Raw genomic sequence first — 19180 nt, 5'->3', positions numbered from 1 at the left:
TGTACTACTGGTAGCTTTGTGTTTTTTATGTAGCACCATGGTGCTGGAGGAACGTTGTTTCGTTTCACCCTCTGTTGTACCAGTTGTATATGGTTGAAATGGCAATGAAGCCACTTTGACTTTGATGAAGGCGACAAGCCTGTAATGGCCATTGCACATAAACTTGGACTTTTGCGTTCAACGATCTCGACCATCTTAAAGGATAAGACGCAATGATGTTCAGTAGGTTAGGTGTGCTAAATGCATTTTCGATTTACGATATTTTCAATTTACGATGGCTTTATCGGAACGTAACCCCGTCGTAAGTCGGGGACCGTCTGTATGAGTCAAGTCAGGCGGTAACATACACGGGTACAGTTTGCAACTGTTACACTAACCCTGACCCAAATGAATCAATGGGAGAAGCACATGCACGGTAACATATTACTGCATAATTCTAGCAATATGCTAAATCACTCTGACTGGTGTCTAAAGTTAATATATTTTCATGACACTATCAAAACTATTCTGTCATTCTATCTTAGATGATATGGTACAAAGAGTCTGTGACTTAAAAAAAAGTCTTAATTATCTTTATCTTCAATATCAATAGTCCTGATGCAATTCATTTCATAAATGGGGACAGTCAGTCCTTTTCTAACAGCACTTTATCTTCGGAGCTCCAGTTCCAGACATACCTGACTTGTATTCTCCAGCCATTCCTTTCTGGAGTGAAAAGTAATGTGATGAAAATCATATGAAGTGAGTCATCATTGTCAGTATAACACCTAGTTCCTGCTGAAATAGGTGCACTTGATTTCACACTTTATTTTTAGACACCAAAATATGCATACAGTTCACATGACAAAACTGTTCAGACTGTTGTTTGTTTCTGTATCTTGACGATATCGGTAACCTTTGGAGGGTCCCACCACATCTCTGGGACAATGTTGCTCATACGTTATATCGAAACCCCTGATCTCTTAAGAGCTCAACAAACATGTACCATGTTATCTGCTTAAAAAAAAAATGTAGCTACTTGTGTAATGTGTACTGGTTTATACCGCGGTATGTGACAAATGGACTGTCCTCATGAATCACGTGTCTGCATCCAAATCTCTCCTTCTGTTGATGCGATGCACTCTTCGTATTGTTCTCTGAGACGATGTTCTCGGTTAGATGAATAAATGTAAACTTAGGGGTTTACACGGGATATGGTGGGTTACGCTGAAGTGCTCATAATGAAAGGAAAACATTTGCGTGGGGAAATGTAGGATTAGTTGCTCTGGGTAGAAAGAGTTTGCTTTAAAACGGTGCGATTGTGTAACTTCCATCAATGCAATGGCCATTATGGGCTTGCTGCCACTGCCCAGCATCACGAGAGAGTGTTGCTCCACATATCCCTTGCCCGGGAAAAATTCAAAATTCGAAGTACAGTTTCTACCGATTGTCGATTGCTAGCACACCATTGTAAAGTTGAAAAATCGTAAGTCGAGGAGCATCTGTATACATACACACACACACACACACACACACACACACAAAAAAAAACAATTCCACATACAGCGCAAGACTGCAACAGTGGCTGGTGAAAATATATAAAAATATATAGCATTTCTTTACACTTCGTGGGCTTCTCTACCACGGATGGTATCCAGTTCTTGAATCAGACATTTTGGTACAGGGACACACGTTTGGTGTCTCAAACCCAAAAGGTTTTTGTCCTTCACAATCTGGCTAATTTCAAGCAAAATATAATATATTAACCTCTACATTACCCTGGAAACAGTGTCTGCTTAGCTCAATAAAGCCTCAATGTTGTGAACAAATGAAGGTGTTTATGGCATCAGACATTCTTTAGTAAAGCTGCAGAGTGAAAGAAATGGGCAGTGATCTTGTGAACTTTATTGCTTTATACCAGAAACATCCGTGAGCTAAATTATCAAAATTTCTCCTCGAGGGCGAAAAGAGAGTCCCAAAGGAACAGTGACAAGTCTGCAAAAAGGCGGAGAAAGATAAAACGAAAAGGAAAAAGTAAGGTTTTATATAGCAGATGCCAATAACTTTCTACACTATGAGTTTCGATGGGGTCTTCAATCCGACTCTTGTTTATGTTGTTTGCCTGTTCTGTCTATGTTCGTCTGGGTTTCCTCTGGCTGCTCTGGTTTCCTCCCACAGTCCAAAGACCTACATTTCAGGGGCACTACTGACTGCAGCCTACCTTTAGTGTGTGAATGAGCATTTCTATGTGTGTGTGTGTGTGTGTGTGTGTGTGTGTGTGTGTGTGTGTCGGATTGCCCTGCAATGGACGGGTGTCCCATCCAGGATGTGCCCAGCCTCATACCATATGCTTCCACACTAGGCTCTGGACCACTGAGACCCTGCATGGACAAGAGGTTATTGGTAACAGATGGATGATTCCCTGACAACTGATGTAAAATGTTCAAAATTTATTTCTAAGGCATTTCCAGATAAATTTTCTGTGTTTTGCATTTTCGGTCCACTTCAAAGTTATGATTATACCGGTACATTCTATTTTGTTTTTTCGAAGAGAGGAATATTAAAGCCTTCCTGCAGAAAGTGATGTGGGCCTCCTGGCACTGCATATGTTGTGTAAGAGATGATGGGATAAAGAGAATTTGATCACTAGACAGCACATCCCAGAGGGCAGCAGGAAAGTCCGCTGTCAGTTCCCGTTCAGCAGCACCAATCATGTAGCTTATAAGTGCGAGGAAGAGAATGTTTTTCCTATCAACGTAGAAATATGAATGCTAAGGAAAAAGGCCACAAACACACATTGCACAATGTAACAAAAAAATTTAATAATGTCAGTTATTTTCCATTCAGTTTTGTTAGATTAACCATACTTTTGGTGTTAGATTGTATTTGTCATTTTGAAAAATTTTCCACTTTCTTGAAATTAGCAAAATTTTGGCACTGTGTTCCCAGCATGGAATATTTCAGTACCTTTCAGTATCTGATGCCTTCTAGAATATTCCGGTTCCTTCTAGAATCTCCTAATGGCTGTAAAGTACCAAACTAAAAGTGACACTCTAGTAGAACTAGTGGTAATTTTATAATCACTGCATTCAAGATACACAGGACATGATGTTACACCCAATGCATATATATGTGCGAGGTACATATTCTCATCATCAGTCATAATAATTAATAATGATTATTTTCCAGCAGGAAGGGGGTGCGGTGGTACAGTGGGTTGGACCACAGTCCTGCTCTCCAGTGGGGCTGGGGTTCGAGTCCCGCTTGGGGTGCCTTGCGATGGACTGGCGTCCCGTCCTGGGTGTGTCCCCTCCCCCTCCGGCCTTACGCCCTGTGTTGCCGGGTAGGCTCCAGTTCCCCGCGACCCCGTTTGGGACAAGCGGTTCTGAAAATGTGTGTGTGTGTGTGTGTGTATTTTTGAATAATAATAATAATGCACTTTTTATTGATGTGTGATTTGTACAAATTGGTAAAATGGTTATAATTTCTAAAACAAATAATGTGAATATTCATAGTGTAACGTACCAAACTAAAAGTGACAGAAATAATTTATAATGACAATATGTACCTCACGTAATGTATATATACGCAATTATCAATCATTATCATAATCAGCGCAACGATTTATATAACTAAGAACTTTGAAACTCTTTGCAACACTGTGTTATTGTTATTACGTTGCTCAACCAAGGCTTTAATCCAAGGGTTCAATTCTGCCTTTTTTTTCAGCCTGGTGATTTATTGGAGCTATTTGGGTATAACTGCCTCATTCAGCAGGGCTGTAGCGCAGCTCTTCTTCGAACCTCAATAACCAGCGTTCAACTCACAGGTCAATTTCCTTTACAGTTTCGAAACAGGCATCATTCTATAGAAATACATAGGCAGGTAAATAAATAACTAAATTCCAGGCTGTGGACCTCACCTGTACCCAGTAGGTGTGAGGTGTACGGTACACCTGTACCGCAGTGTTACATTTTCTTAAATGATTTTTTTCTGTCGTGTACAAGATGTTTGTAGAGTTGTGGTTCGTATGGTCCACCGGACCGTTCCTCCACATGGTGGCATCATCGTTCAATGTCCTGCCTGAATGTTCTTGCATTTCCGTCTGATGTTTAACTGTTGACATGTGTACGCCTGCCTCTTATGACCCCTTGCCCTCTCTGTCCTCACAAAAATGAGAAAAGAATTTTTAAAAAAGCTGAAGAGTCTTCCAACCTGCCCCAGTGCATGGAGACGTCAACTGAATGGACAACTTTAATTTGAGTGAATGTATATCCTGAAAAATTTTGCATGGCACATAAATGTCAAATATCATTTATCTGACACTTCTCCCTAAAGCAACTTACAATGTTAAGATGCTTCCAACTATTTACCCATCTAAACAGGTGGGTAATTTTACTGGAGGAATTGAACGTTAAATACCTTGCTTAAGGGTACTACAGCCGGCAGGGGGGTTCGAACCGGCAACCTTTTCATCCAAAGGCCACAGTCTAATCACTACATTGTCATCTGCCTCAGTTGGTGGGACAGCTTTGATTTTTCTATCTTCTAAAGTCAACATCTTGTGAATCACGTAATAACGTTTAAATTCAATGACAGGCCATAAAAACGGAATTGGTGTATGAATATTCACATTATTTGTTTCAGAAACTATAACCATTTCGCCAATTTGGACAAATCACACATCAATGAAAAGTGCATTATTATTATTCAAAAATAATTTCTGGAGAATAAACTTAACTGTAATTATTGTTGACGAAAATTGCTCATTTTTAATAGGTGGTAAGAGACGTGCTATTCACAATGTATTGTGAATAGCGAGGCTGTTGGTTTCGGTGTACAAATTCAGTCGGAAATATAAAAACACTCGTCTACATGAAAAGGTTATTTGCCGTAACCCCCTTTATGTCACATTGAATTCCTGTTGGCTTATTCAATAAAAGGGTTCTTTATACACTTTGTTAAAAACGCTGCATGCTGTCAGCCTTCCCACTTTTTCAGTTTTGTGCACACATACAGAAATTTAATCCAACAAACAAATTTGATGCTGTGCAAATGTTTAGTGACCGTGCAAAACAGTGTGTAGCAGGTAGTGCAGTTATTGCTGCCTCGTACTTGTTGGGATTGTGCTTTCAAAGGCGGCAGGGTGGCACAGTGACAGGCGCTGCTCTCTCGCAGTGTCTAGCTGACGCGAGAGGACATGGGTTCGATCGCTGCTCAGTGTGTGTGGAGTTTGCATGTTCTCCCTGTGTCCGTGTGGGTTTCGTCTGGGTGCTCTGGTTTCCTCCCACAGTCCAAAGACATGCTGTTCAGTTTCACCCATAGTGTGTGAGTGAGTGACAGAGAGAGTGTGTGTTCCACTGATGTATGGATGAGTGACCCAGTTTAAATAGTGTATCTAGCAGTGTAAGTCACCACGGTGAATAAGGTGTGTGGGCTGATGACACTACATAGTGCTGATTGGAAGTTGCTTTGGAGAAAAGTGTCTGAGAAATAAATTCAATTTAAAGACAATTCAGGTTTGGAGTCTCTGTAGTAAGGCACAGATAAACTAAAACATTGTTTATTACAATTCTGCCTAAATCTCACAAGAAGTTTGTCATCGCAGCTGGTCACCTGACCACACATCTCCTCATCGTCCTTTACACCCCTCACTGTCCTTTACCTATTTGTACCCATGAAACAAGCCATCTAAGGCCTCATGAACAGAAGTGCCCCACATTCCAGAAATTATGATGACATGGAGAAAAGTCATGGAAGTAACCTTAGGAGATGTGGTCAAATCCCACCTCCAGCTGCAGTACCCTTGAACAAGATGTTTACTCTGAATTAGTCCAGGAAAATTAAAGTTGTATAAATGGGTAAATAACATTGTAAATAATACCTTAATTGTGGGCTTTGGAGAAAACTTAAAGCTTAATATTTTTTTTCATTTATTCATTTATCTGACGCTTTTCTCCAAAGCAGCTTGTAAGTGTTGAGCGACTTACAATTATTTACCCATTTATAGAGCTCGGTATATTTGTCAACGACATAAATGTTGCAGTTCTGTCCTTTTGTCCATGAGTGGTTGTCTAGGAAGCATTTTATCAACAGAAAAAAGTCGGTCGCTGTTGCCGAGGGTTTTACATCGGAATCGGACGTCTCAGTTGGAGTTCTGTAGGACATGGCAGCAAATCTGTGGCTCGTTGTGTTTGGGATATGAAGAATCAAACTCAAAATGACAAAACTTAGGGGTTTAATATGATCAGCTGTTGGTTGCATTCACAGAGGCATTTTTTTTATGCATTAGCTGGTAGCACAGCGGTTAGAACTACTGCTTCTGGATTTGAAGGTCACAGATTTGACCCCCACCTCTAGCTGTAGGACCCTTGAGTGAGGTCCTTACCCTATAATTGCTGCAGTAGAATTACCCAGCTGTATAAATGGGGAAGTAATTGTAAGTTCCTTTGGATCAAAGTGTCAACTAGTTTTAAAAGTATTTGTGGGTTTGGATCCATTTGTTAAGATCTCTCAAGGAATCCAGTGGAGAGATCCTCACCACTGACATATGAGTATTGCATATGATAATCACAACAGGGCAAAAGGAAGCCTAGTCCCTCCCACCACATTATGTGTACGTGCGTGTCTGTGTCGCCACGTAAAGCCGACTTTGAAACAGCAGCCCTCGCAGAACAATCGGCTGCAGAAGCTGTGTACTTTGGCAGACTGAATCGGACGGGAATCATTTATTTTCATTCCGCTGATGATGGTAATATCTCATCATGGAAAATATTTGTGCCTGTAATTGATACAGCATTTATAATTAAATCATGTTCTGTCATTTGTAAAAATCCCTTTATTTTAATTACTTGCTAAGCATCTTCTGAATAACCTCGTGTCTTTCCATTATGATTAGCTGCCAAGAATTGAATTTATGAGAATTATTAGATGAAAATGGTCCTGCCACATTTGAGTGGCTGTAAACACACAGAGATGTTCCTACTTGGGACACTTCCCAGGTACGGTGTCACCTTTCATACCTTCAGTGCCAGTTTGCTGTTCAACGCTGATGTTTTTGACAGTATTTTTTGGCTTTTGTGTAGATTTAAGAAAGAAAAAAAAAAAAATTACAGATCACTATTGTGCTGCACTCCATTTGTCACTCCATCTAGTAAAAACGTTTTTCACGTTTTTCGTCCCAGCAGCAGCATTGCACGCCAGCGGAAGCGTTACACTGGTACATTTTCCCGATGCGTGGTATTTTCTACTTTCCGCTTTAGCTTCTCGCAGAAGTTAATGCTGAAAAATAGTGTGAGTCTGCAGCCAGGTATCTTAATGCAGTCAACACAATGCCTCAGGAGGAAGGAAATCCACTCAGCAAATAATGTACAGCAGATTGCTGCTATCTTAATGAAGACAGATACAGCAGGGAGGGAGATTAATACTGCGCTATAAGCCAGAATGCGACCGTTAACACAGTTACACACAGGAAAAAAAAAGTTAGAGTAATGGAAAACTTTTGGATGCACAATACCTATGTTTGTGTGCTGGATTTATTTTATTTATTTATTTATTTATTTATTTCATCACCTACTGAGCACCTTTGTTCATTTAAAGAATAAGACTGCAGTGATATGAGCAGCTGCTAGTATAGTAGTTAGACCTGCTGCCTTTGGACCCAAAGGTTGCAGGTTTGAGTCTCCGTTCCAGCTCTAGTACTTTTGAGCAAGGTATTCACCCTATCATTGCTTGAGTAAAAATTACCCTACTTTATAAATGTCTCAATAACTGTAAGTAGATGAACGTTATAAGCTGCTTTGGAAAAAGCGTCAGTGCAGCGAAAAAAAAATGTACATAAGAATAATCAGTGAAAATGAGGGCTAGGGCTTTTCATTGGCGGTATTATCAGGGATCACTTCCCGGTATCTGTTGCTAGAGCGATTTGGAATATTTTTAGGCGGTGTTTAATATGCAGGGGAGTATGGGAAAGCAGCAGCCCACCGATAACATGTTGATGTAGGCAGACTTAATGAATGTGACATTCATACAAAGGTCAGTGGCCTACTTTGCCTACTGAGAGGCAAGCATCTGCTATGAGCTCTAGATGAGGTGTACTTTTGAAATGCTGCATATGACCACATGAAGTGTCAAGGCTGTAGCCGCTAAGCCAAGGTCCACTATTCCCAGTAGCTTTTACAGCCCGTGCGCTTTCTGGAATCGATTCTGCTGGAAACGCTCCTCACGCAAGGACCTGCTTTGCAGTTTATTTTATACCGTGCCATTATTTGCCCAACTGTGCTTCAAGATGATCTCATGACAGAACTGTAAACAGTTTATGATTTTTTTTTGTTTTGTTTTGATCGTAAATTATTTCAGTTTAACTGTTCCACGCTCGGCAACTACAGATGCCACCATTTAAAATATGTTTAGTTTTCCAATACTAGTAAATAGGTTTTACATATTCCTGCTTCCACTATCATAAGAGGTAAATTAACACTTTTTGCTCTTCTTGTTCGCATACATTTTGGTGCTGAAGACATAAGTAATTTGTCTTAATTAGGTTGCTGCAATATTAACATCCTCTCACAATAATGGGACAAACTGAAATGGTACACAAATCCATCACTTAGTGCAGTGCTGTAATGGATTGTGTGCCTTTTTAATGTGGAACTGAGCCCTTCGCCTTCTTCTTTGATGGCTGATCAAATTTGCATGGCGGACAGAAATGGATATATAATGTTGCATTTATTCAGTTAGCCGATGCTTTTCTCCAGAGTGACTCACAATGTTAAGCCACCTCTAATTAACCTATTTATATAGGTGCGTAACATTACTGGACCAACTGAGGGTAAGCACCTTGCTCAAGGATATGACAGTGGGAGGAGGGAGTTGAACACACGACCTTTGGAGCCAAAGACAGCAGCTTTAACAGCAGTTTGCTGCTGCAGGACTTCAGAAATTACTATGTTCAGTAAGCCTTCTGAAAATTTCAGCGCTTTCTTCCGCTTTCCACTCATGTCCATTCTTACTTGCTTTCGCTGCTGAATGAAACAAGGACCTTTTGGACGTGATACTCGCTTTTAACATTTTCACTTCAGCCGTTATTCACAAACACCAAGAATAGCCTTGGTATTAGAGATGTAATTCCACGAACCCCTTTGCCGCCAACAGCGGGAACTGAGCTGCCCGTCTTGAATGGTGCGGAAGAATTCTCTTTCACTGCAATAATTGCAACTTACATCATTTTCTTACTTTGACATTTCAGTTGAGTCACATCCACAAAACACTTTCAGACTTTTTTTTTCTATCACAGACAAACTAGTTGTCCAAACAAGTCTTGCACTCCCACTCCTGTTAAGACCTGTTGCCTGCGGGCCTCGGTACAATGTGACAGTTCCTCCTGACACCTTCGCCGTGCCAAAAGAATTTCGAAGATACGCCCATTTCAGATACACCACGCGTACGTAGATGACACATTACGAAACTTGCTAACCTTGGCGCTTGTGAAATGTAGCGTTAGTGCAAGGTTTAATCTTAGAAATCACAAGCAGCACACAGCTGAGAAACCGGAGGCCCAAGGCTTGAACAACAGTGTTGCTGAATGATGAGGGATCTCACATTTATTCCCCTTCAGCAAAACCCTCCAGTGAGTTGGGAAACAAGATGATGGCCCTGGAAAATATTCCAGGGCACCACTGGGATTGTTTTAGGAAGAAAGAATATCATATACAGCTTTCCGTGGTTTCAGTTAGTCAGCCGCGCTCCGAAAATATTACATGGAAAATTCCAGAAATTAACAATTCGTAATTTTTAAATTGCGTATCATTCTGAAGAGTGTGATAAAATCTCGCGCCGCACCGCCCGGGACGTGACTCATCCCCGTTAGTCACTTAATAGCATCTCGATTATCAGATTGACTATCATGCTATCGCAGTGTTTGTGTTCAAATAACGTTTTTTTTTTTTTTTTTTTTTTAAATGAACTTTATTTAAAAAAATCAAGACTTATGAGAACCTTGGCATTGGTCTTTATTTTCCTTTCTTCTTCTTCTCTATAGGAAAAAACATAGTACGTGTAAGCTTCGGTACTATCTACAGTTAGAGGCATCCGCTGGGGGTATTGGACCATATCCCCGCAGATTGGGGGGGGGCGACTGAACTGCATTTTTCTTAATATTATTACAAACTGCTTAGGTTGGTGCTGCTGTTTTTGGACTGAAAGGTTGCAGGGTTGAGTTTTCCTTCCACCTGTAGTAGCCTTGAGCAAGATACTTACCCTAAATAGCACCAGTAAAATTACAGAGCTGTATGAATGGGTAAATAACTGTAAGTAGCTTAACACTGTAACTTGCTTTGGAGAAAAGTGTCAGTTAAATGAGTAAATGTCAACATTAATTGTTGAACCCAGGGACTCTGAGGAGCAGAACTCTTTGAAGCAAATGCAAAACCACACTTCATACAGTCTTATCCTCCCGGAGAGGAATGCAAAATAAAAGGTGGATCTCATTAGGAAGGATCTCATTAAGGAGGAGTTCACCTTGTGGGACGTCGCTTCTCCGGACTGTATGCTTCAATAGAAATACTTTAAATCTTTTGTTCCCAAATGCTTGGCTTGGCCTCTTTATTCACTGAAACCGTCTTCGCTCTCCTCCCTAAGGTGGCACCAGGATGACATCTGGTCCTCTTACTGTTGCAGCCAGTGACATTTCGCCACCCGTCTATTGCAAAGACCCTCTTTTCCTATTAGAGCAGCTTCCCCTTGCCCTCCAGGGGCTCCCAGGGAGTAGCGAGGTGCTGCTGTGCCACGAGGAGTGATGAGGAGCACCGCTGGTCTCAGAAACACTGTTGCTAACAAGTGTAACAAAGAGCGTTCGACCTGGACTGGTACCAAAACCTCCCAAAGAAAAAAAAAGTTATCATGTTATCATGGCAGCATGGTAGTACAATGAGTAGCGCTGCGGTCTCCCAGTGCCTGGGTGATGCGAGAGGGCAGGTGTTCAAACCCTGCTCAGTCTGTGTGGAGTTTGCATGTTCTCCCTGTATCTGCATGGGTTTCCTCTGGGTGCTCTGGTTTCCTCCCACAGTCAAAAGACATGCTGTTGAGGTTCCCCCATAGTGTGTGAGTGACAGAGAGAGCGTGTTCCACTGATGTATGGATGCATGACCCATTGTGAGTAGTGTATCTAGCAGTGTAAGTCACCGCGGTGAATAAGGTGTGTGGGCTAGTAACAATACATAGTATCCATTGTAAGTCACTTTAGAGAAAAGTGTCTGCTAAGTGAATAAATGTCATGTATCAGAATTGTTTTCATACTTTTACCTAGTCAGAAGAAAAGTGTCTGAAAAATGAATACATGTAAATCAGCAACCCCAAATGCCTTACATTCCACCAAAAATGAGTCTATATTTTATCCATCTAGGAAAAAGAAAAAATAAAATTATTTTATGTCCAGTACACTGACATTTTCAAATAACAAAATGTTTTTTTTTTTTTTGGTCAATAGCATCAGCTGTAGAACAGGTGAAAGAACAACTGTGTGCATTGACACCAGAGAAATAAAGCACATGCTCCTTTATAGAGCTCCAACATACATGCAAAGCATGGACTGCACTGCTTATGGGTTTGTGAAGTTGTCCTTCTGTGAAAAAATATTAATATGATGAAATCTATCTTCTGGACTTTAGCCATGCTTTTTAAAATGTTGAAATCCCTCAGACAAATTTGGAAAAATGGTTGCCCTTCCAAAAGGCAGTTGATTTTTGATTTCTGTTGCTGTTTAGCAGAAGATCTGGAGATGCATTAGAACACAGTTTGATTGGAGAAACATCACTTATGAATTTTGAATTCCTCCGGAGTTCAAACATGACTTTTCCAAAACAAATGTTATCACCCGATGTTTACACAGGAGTATAAAATAAACAAAAAAAAATCAGTTTTATCTCAATCACTGCTTTGAGTTATATCCATTCATTTAACTGACATGTTTCTCCAAAGCAAATTACAATGTAAAGCTTTATAAATTATGTAGCCATTTACACAACTGGGTAATTTTTACTGGATCAAGTAAGGGTGAGTACCTTCCTCAAGAGTACTATAGATGGAAGTGGGATTTGAACTTCAAATCCAAAGGCAGCAACTGTAAACATTAAAGCTCAATTAAATGTCTGTAGTATTGCTGTTGGTATTTGTGACAAAAAAGAAAATAAATTGTTAATTTTTAAAAAATTTATTTTAGAAGGTCTGGTATTTTTCACTGACCTGTTTTTCCAATCATTCTATAACACTATTATACATTTAATCACATCACCATCATATTTGAAAGACATTAATATTAAGACTTTTGAGTTGACAATTTAACCACATTATCACATGAACTTAATAAAACAGGTATATAGTTCTACTAAAGAAGTTAATGTAAAAGGGGCAAAATAATAAGCAGAAATCTTCCCTAAGATCTGCAGGGGCAATCCTTTTCTGATCGTGACGTAGTCACTTTGTCCCTACGGCGGCGATGACGGCTTTTCCAAACCGTGTTCCGGGCGAAAGGAGAAAGAATAAATTTAAACAAGAGAGAGAAACAATGTGATCTTATGTGTGCTTTTAAATAAGTAATAATTTGATGCATGGATGATGACTTAAGTTTACATAGATTACTTTTTCTCCTGCTTGCGTGTTTCATTGTTTGTGTTTAAATGTAGCAAGGTGTGTGCGTCTGGTGTAATAATGAATTGCCCACAGGTTCAGCAGGCGTGCAGACTTGCTAATTGCACTGGTGTTTCAGGTCTCACCTTTTTAGCAAGATGTATTAATAAGTGCACTTCGTGTCGCCGTGCTTCAGATGTAATTAGAATCGGTCCCTTGCTCCCATCTGTGACTTTTTGCATCTTCATTGTATTCGGTCTTTATTTTATTTATTTATTTCTTTTTTTTAAAATCTAATGGCACACGAGATTCCGTACAAATAATGAAGTGAAATAAACATGCAAATTTAAATATGTAAGAAAATAAATTCATTAAGCAAATTGACCGCCGTTTGCTGTAAAATGTCCATTAAATAAAACAACGACGTTTATTTGAATAGCAAGGAAGCAATCCGTGTAAAGAGCCCTGGGATGCAGTCGTAATTTAGGAGCAACACGGCCGCAACGAGGTGTCTTGAATACCAATGAACTGCGGTGTCAGATGTCGGGGCCTTGCGCAGAACCCTGCCTCCGATGCGTGTGTCTCTCCGGGTTACGGCTACTGTCAGCGTTCCGCATGTAACACCTGCTTTCTTTCCCCTCTTTGACTCTGCGCGTGGATCCTGTCCGGCTGTGACGGCGCTTGACGCCTTTCCTTGCGACTGGGCATCGCCGCAAAGCCGCCTTCTGTCCCCGCTGATGCGCAGGCAGTGAAAACGAAGAGTTTCGGTTGGTGCGCATTTGAAGATGTGCCAAAATTCAAGGTGTTATTAAATGGAGCCAATACATGGTTGTATTTACCGCGAGAGTTTCTGCGCCGTGTGGACTTGAAATGGTCGCTTCAGTTTGCGGAAGAGATGGCAGTAACAGCACTCTGCTGAAGCACAATCCAAGTCTCAGCAGGTACATCGAATATTGAGTCTTAACTGGAGCCTTAACTACATCAGGGGACATCATGGATAGAGCTGCTGCCTTTGGACCCAAACGTCGTGGGTTTGAATCCCACCTCTACCTGTAAAAATACTGAGCCGGCTGGTACCCTGTCCACGTGAGGAGTGGCCTTCCTCTTCTCTGTTTACCCTGTGGGTTCCGAGACTTGCCTTGGAATGCTGGTCTCTTGTCTGCTCAAGGTGTCCCCGACCCATTTTCTTCTCTTGATTGTACAGGCAGCCCTCGACTTACACAAAAAGACCGTTCTTCAAGCCCTTACGGAATTCAAAAGTTGCTTATGTCGGATTCCCCCTCCTCCCCCACCATTCAACATCATCACGTGCTCCTTCGTACGTTCAGCATCCTTCGCTGTCGTATGTATAGTCGATACGGCTAAATCTGGTTCCCGTCTATAGACCGTAATCTTTGTCCGCCGTCATATTTCCTTATTATTCTCAATTTCATCTCCAAATCGATTGCTGTTCGCTTGCGAGACGGTTCTCGTTTTCCTTCAATTGCAAGTTTACCACCAGGCTTTGTGAATAATGAAAAGGGTAAAAAATACGGGAAAAAAGCACTATGCTAAAGAGAGGAGATGTGTTCACAGCTCAAAACTGGTGGGAAGTGGCAAGGTGCAGCTTCCTGCCTTGTCTGGCTACGCCGACTTGCTCTTAACATATTTCAGGTGTTTTGCGTAAAACAAAAACGCTATCTGTAAATAATGTGTATGCCAGGAATTTTTCACGTAAATCCGGATTAACATAAATCACACACACATTTTCAGAACCGCTTGTCCCATACGGGGTCACAGGGAACCGGAGCCTACCCGGTAACACAGGGCGTAAGGCCAGAGGGGGAGGGGACACACCCAGGACGGGACGCCAGTCCATCGCAAGGCACCCCAAGCGGGAATCGAACCCCAGACCCACCGGAGAACAGGACTGCGGTCCAACCCACTGCACCACTGCACCACCGCACCCCCTATACGTAATTAGAGGAGTGTCTGTATTAACAATGGGCTGTTGCTTTGTCCTTTGCCAGAGCTCGTGGTTAGAAATTCGTTCCGGTCGCTCGATGTGCAGGATCTGGCGGAGGCAATTGTTTAGAAAAACGTGCAGCTTATGGTCCAGGTGTTACAGAAATGTCTGCAAATATTTTTTTCGTATCCACTGAGATCCAGGTGTGCGACTAGGGCTGACAAAGAAAGTTCCGGCGAGCTGCAGCGTGGGGATATGAGCGATGGTGTGCTATCAACTGCAGTACTTCTAACGCGGTGCCTCCCTCTTCCTGTCGCCGCCGCTTCCTCCTCCAGCGGTCATCACAGTGCAGTTTTGCACGAGAGTCCGATGTGCGTGTTCTGCACTTGCGCTAATTCCTTTTAACTCCTGTCCAATTCAGCAGCCGTCAATAAATCCAAATCATATTAGCTTTGTGCATTGCCTCTGGCCCCGAGTGCCCCGGGTCTCCGTGTGTGGCAGATGGGAAACAGTTTTTTTTAACAATGGCCAGATTCAATTTGTCTCCGGAGGGTAGTCCAATCTCGCAGATGTGCCAGTTGATCTTGTAAAGACACATTGCAGATATTAACAAAGAAATATTCCTGCACCGAAACCTGAGGGAGAAGCTCTCGGTTGATGCCTGCCTTCCTGACAACCGGCCTGCTCATTGTGTGCGGTAATAACCAGCCGGGGGATATCGGCAGAGCCTTCATCACATGCTCCATGGAAACTGCAAGCTGACAGACTGATAAGCACACGTACAGGAAAATTCCAGAACGTTCTCTCCGGTCTTTCAGTGGTTAAACAGGTGCAAACGCGCAGGCCGTCCCACTATTCCAGGGGTTAAGCCGTCCAATTAAAATGATTAGTGTGTCATATCAAAAGGTTTATTTACACTTTGGTTTGGTTTGAAATCCCCTGTGTGGCAGAACAAGGCCCAGCAGGAGCTGAAATAATTACATATTCCCCGTTATTATGTTTTGCGGTATATTTCGTTGCTACAGTTATCTGTTCGCTTGCATTTTTTTCTTTTTTTGCAACAGGAGGATGCTCATTGCTTCTCCTTCTGAGTTATTTTGCCATGACTTTGCAATCATTGGCGGGGCAGTTAGGGAAGGCCACATTTCCCTGTCATGTTAAAACAGTTGAAATATAAGCAGGAGGGAAAATAAGGCACTAACAAGTCCGAGTCCACCGTCATTCGCACATTCCCATCGGAAAACACCATTCTGGGGCCAAACGTGCTGACAGCTGCACAAATTTCCCAAATCTCTCACTGCTTTAATGTGTTTGAGATTTAGTACATATATCATGGGCCTAATAATTCTCCAAACCAGTCCACTAAGCAAAAATACACACAATAACAATACAGACCGTGGACAAGATTTAGTGCTGTATTCAGCCCAGAGTGGCTCCTGCATTTGCCCACAATTTGGAGAGGGGATTTCAGAGTGTGCTTTATGCTTGCTCAGCCGGAATAATGCGATGCGTTTCATAACACAAATATAAAATTATTTCTTATTCCAGTGAAAATTAACCTCACATTTAAGCATGAAAGCAAAGACTATCTGCTGGAGGCGCTGTCTTTACGATGAGTCTATGTGCTGTCCGTGCACTCGATATGCTGTATGAAGAATTAACGTTTAGTCGGGTAATGTCATCTGACATATTATAAAAATGCTTTTGCACATTTTCTCAGTTATAAGATAATAGGAACTGGTGATTTCTGGAGACAACTTAACTAAGCACACCTAGAATTCAGAGGTTCAGTATTTTAAGGAGTGCATACTTCAGGATTGCCATGTTTTACTGCTCTGGTTTCTTCACTCGGTTACCAATGGTAAATTATTAAAGTTACCTAGTCAGATAAGCTCTTAATTGTTTAACGTCACTGCACAGCTGTCTGTGACTGTTTTCTAGGCTAGATATTAATTTTTACAGTTCTGTCAGAGGGTCTTCAATTAACCAGATCAAAGTCATGTGACCAGTAGATCACCATTTCGTAACAGGTCAGTTCACCGTTTACAATAATTTATTTATCAGATGCTTTTCTCCAAAGCAACCTACCCTGCCCCAGTCCTATTCATTGCAGGTTGCGGTATCACACCTTATTCACCGTGGTGGCTTACACTGCTAGATACACTACTTATACTGGGTCACTCATCCATACATCAGTGGAACACACTCTCACACTATGGGTGTACCTGAACAGCATGTCTTTGGAGTGTGGGAGGAAACCAGAGCACCCAGGGGAAACCCACACAGACACAGGGAAAGCATGCAAACTCCACACAGACTGAGTGGGGATCGAACCCATGTCCTCTCATACCACCCAGGTGCTGTGAGAGAGCAGTGCTCCTCGCTGTGCTCCCGTACCACCCAGCTAGCAATCTGGAAGGGTCTTTTCTGGATGTTTCCTCCAAAATTTTGAGTGAACAGCACTGAGGAGAAGGTTATTGTAACTGAATCTGAATCACCGCTCTTCTCAAAAGTTTTGTCTAACAATCTTGCGGCCCCAATACGGGTTGTACTCTGCTGAGTTACTCACCAGGGATATATCACAGCTAAAATTCTCTATAGAGATGTACACTTCACTGTTAACATGTTACATCTTCAGGAGTTTTGCAAATTGTTCGTAGGTGTGACTTTTCTTTCTTAATAATTTCATTTCTTCTAACAGCACCTATGTACAGCTGGGACAGCTGGTAGCGTAGCGGTTAGTATTACTGCCTTTGGATCCAAAGGTCGCAGATTTTATCCTCCACTTCTGACTGCAGTACCCTTGAGCACGGTACTTACTGTAAAATTCCCTAGCTGTAGAAATGGATAAATGATTGTAAGCATAATTGTGACCTTAACATTTTTAGTCACTTTAGAGAAAATCATCAGCTAAATGAATAAATGTAAATCTACAGATCAAATTTGGTTCCAGCAAGTCCTTTCTTGTGCCAGATCTTTTTCAGCGTGCTACTTTTACTCTCACTTCATTATTAGAAGACTTCCCTGCTACCTTGCCCCAGTCCTATTCATTGCAGGTTGTGGTATCTCAGGCGAATTCCATAACTCCCAGACTAAACTCCGCAGCTGAACTCTTCTGCATCTTGCCAAGCACTATTATACTGAGGAAATACTTAGAGACCTATGGACACAAGCAGAAGAAACAAATAAAAATAAATATCTTTTTCAAATTTAGTCTATTCAAAGCTCCCGCTCCTTAATGATAATGTATCCTTGACTCAGGCTGGATCTCTACAGTTTTCTTTTCTCCTAGTTCCCTGTAGCCCAGTGCCCGGTGAATTCCCCATGAAATCCAGCCTGTATCTCCTGGCTACCCCTGGGCAATCTGCTTAAGTCTTTTTTTTTTTTCTTATGATATCCCACTACATCCGGGTTCTAAAGGCTTTTCTTCAAAGCAGCTCCATTACATAACATTTATTTATTTTTCTCCATTATTTCTTTATTTTTGCTTCTGTTGTTTAGTGATTGTCCTGGATTAACTTTTCTTGGGACCAGGGTATTTTTTTATTCAGTTTTCTTTCATTTGAGATTATTTTTTTGTAAAAACAAGCCCCAGAAATATAAAAGTATAAGCCATTGATGATTTTCACTTTAGAAATAGCAAAACATCCAGAGATATTAAAGTACCGGAATAGTAGGAAATTCCCAATGGACTTGTCACATTTTTTGAGTAGCATTTGCATGCTATTCTACCAGTAAAAATATTCCCAAATGTCACCAGTCCAGCAACAGACTCACAATCCATATCCTCAAAAGCCACAGTTGCGAGAGGGAAAACTAAAGACATTTTGATGTCCCTGTTCGCCCCACCTTCCATTACACCCACTTTTACATAAGGTCCCTCCTACGTTTATATAATCACTGCTTAAAATAGGATATATCAGTGCAACTGTAACATTAATCTTCTTATTCTTGGTTTCTAGGGAGATAAATCTGCATAGACATTAAAGAGTGCGAAGGATATAATGAGTACGTTGGCTTATATACTTTATTAATTATAGACTGGCAGACCCAGGTCTTGGGAGATTTTTCAAAAAATGCCTTGATCAGACAGTTAAGATTAAAACATAGGTCAGAGTGAGGAAATTTCCTGTGCTTTAATTACATTTTTACTATATAAATCTTTAAAGTTTTATTCAGAAACAACCCCCTCTTTCTTTGACGTGTCTTTAAATATTTTACACTTCTTTAAATCTTTTAAAAAACCAGTAGGGTTTACACTTTTATGAAAACCCTGAATCTGATCCCAGAATGCACATCTCACTACGTACAGGTAACATGTTTTAACTGTGTTTTGCTTTGTTTTATTGAAATAATGTTGTAAGAGAGTTATTTGTATGGTGGTGTGGTGGCACAGCGAGTAGCACTGCTGTCTCACAGCTCCTGGGTGGTGCGAGCGAACGTGGGTTTGATCCCTGCTCAGTCTGTGTGGAGTTTGCATATTCTGTGTGGGTTTCCTCTAGGTGCTCTGGTTTCCTCCCACAGTCCAAAGACTTGCTGTTCAGGTTCCCCCATAGTGAGTGTGTTTTACTGATGCATGGATGAGTAACCCCTTGTAAGTAGTGTATCTAGCAATGTAGTCACCTTGGTGAA

This window comes from Scleropages formosus, chromosome 4 (genome assembly GCF_900964775.1).
Source record: "Scleropages formosus chromosome 4, fSclFor1.1, whole genome shotgun sequence".
Lineage (NCBI taxonomy): Eukaryota > Metazoa > Chordata > Actinopteri > Osteoglossiformes > Osteoglossidae > Scleropages > Scleropages formosus.
This window is presented reverse-complemented; position numbering follows the sequence as displayed.